Source organism: Helianthus annuus, chromosome 16 (genome assembly GCF_002127325.2).
Source record: "Helianthus annuus cultivar XRQ/B chromosome 16, HanXRQr2.0-SUNRISE, whole genome shotgun sequence".
NCBI lineage: Eukaryota > Viridiplantae > Streptophyta > Magnoliopsida > Asterales > Asteraceae > Helianthus > Helianthus annuus.
Window position 1 is genome coordinate 178,175,984 of NC_035448.2, and position 2,274 is coordinate 178,178,257.

Genomic DNA, 2,274 nt, shown 5'->3' on the forward strand with positions numbered 1-2,274 from the left:
AACGGATGCCAAGGCTACACTTTGTTAACTACGTTGGGGTTTTGATCTCGTGATGTATCGATAAAGTTGAGTTGGGTTATTAAAATAACACTTGTGCATTGTATATTTTATTAGGAACTCAGGAATTATACTAGGAGGCTTTAAGTTAAAACCCTAAGTCTACAAAGTGAGTCATTCTTTCTTTTTACCAAATGCTTTGCAAAACCCTAAATGTTTTTCAGTTATACTTACAGTGATTAAGTTTTTGTATTCTACGATTACTGCTGGTATGTGGGGTTTTGTATACATTACTTGATAAGCTTCACCACTGGACAACGGGTTAGCTAATGTGTGATATGACCATAGTCACAGATTCGGTCGAGTGACAAATACCGATTTGAGTATTTGATAGATATAAACAATGTAATCACCCTTGATACTGTAAAATATAACAATGTGTCTTTTTATAAAATTGAATGAACTCACCAGTATTTTTCGCTGATAAAAATGTTTTCAAACGCGTTTTAGGTAACTTATTGTGAAGGTAATGGAAGCACGCTATGGAGCACTGAAGGCTCAAATAAAGGGGCTAGGATTACCTGAATAAAAAGAACAAATTTATGTTTTGTCAATTAGGGTTTATCCCTATAAAGATATTTGAATGGAATATGAGTTTTATCCCATTTGTTAAATATTAAAAAGTTTGGTGTTTTACAAACTCTCAATTTATTTTCCTAACTACGATCCTGATGATATTTTTCGCTGCAAATTTAATAAACACCGATACCACCTGTCATCTGGTTCACGGCTCCCGTCCAGGGTGTGGTCGGAGGTTGTGACACACACCAAATAACCAACAACTCAGAAATATTCAACAACAAGGATCTCAGCACAACATCATAGACCAAAACGACGCGATAAACAACCTCACACAGCTAAACAACCATCCACACACACTGAACACCCCTCAATTCACAAACACTCATCAACGATCGTGCAAGCATAAAAAAATATATCCAAAATTTAAGTGTAAACAGTCTTGGACAACTTAAATGTCATCCACAGCGACCGAACACAACTGAATACATAACCATTGAAGAACAAACGTCTCATCATTACATCACAGACCGAAAGCGAAATTAAAAACGATCTCGGGCAACAAATAAAGTCATCGTCGCAGAACAGATAACACTTAAAACACCCAAATCAAACAACATTCAAAGACATGCAATCAACCGAAAAGTATGTAAATGCATGACCAAAAAATAAAACAATAACGTCAGTAGACTATTCGTCACAACCAATTAACAACCGAACAGAAACAACCGTAGTCCAATAAAACAAACCGTAACATATGTAATTGTTACCAAAAACAAACCAAAAGTAATCGTTAAGAACAAAAAGCTTAAACAAAATATATGAGGTAACCGTAAAAGAAAATGCTAACGGTAACAAAGAATAGTAACCGAAGACAAAATGCGTACAACATTCAAAATAATAAAATCAAACGATCAATCAAAGTATGGAAACGAAGGCCAAAATGTAAACTACCTGAAATCGCCTGAGAAAGCGTACACAAGAAGAAAGAAAGAGAAAGTAGGAAACAGGTGTTTGGTGAGGGACTTACCCTTTTAAAGCCCCTACCGACCTTAAAAGTACCCATTAAAAACTAAAGGAGCAACCCACTCAAAGCAAGGAAAACCAACAAAGCAAAAAGGTACAACCAACAATGCACAGACACCTTGTAAATTAACATTATATAAATTAACTTTTATAATAATTTGTTTTATCATGTCCACCATGAAATCCTTAGACATCCTTATGTAGGTAGTGATGATTTGCTATTTAAACAACTGGTTGGTTTAGATAAAAAAAAGTTGCATAAATTCAACTAATAGTGGGTCAACGTAGGTCAACTCAAATATACAACGAATCAAACAAATTAATTTTATAAACTTGATAACTTAAAGTGGATTCAAATTATCAGCACAACTCCCATTCATTGTTTGTCACCACCATCACCAACCTCGTTTGTCGTAGCCAAAGCCATTGCCTTGCCACACCACTTCCCCACCACCATCCCTCCACCCGTTACCACCGACCACTAGAACGGTATGTGATGTGATCAATTTGATTTTTTTCTAAATGACTCATTTCAATACGAATTAAATTTGCACAGAAACCGTTTTATCCCGATCTTAGTTTAACCCAAACTCATTATAAATCGTTATTTTGACTCAACTCACAAGTTTTACCATACTTGCATGGAAATGGTGGTGCACAAAAAACCCGAAC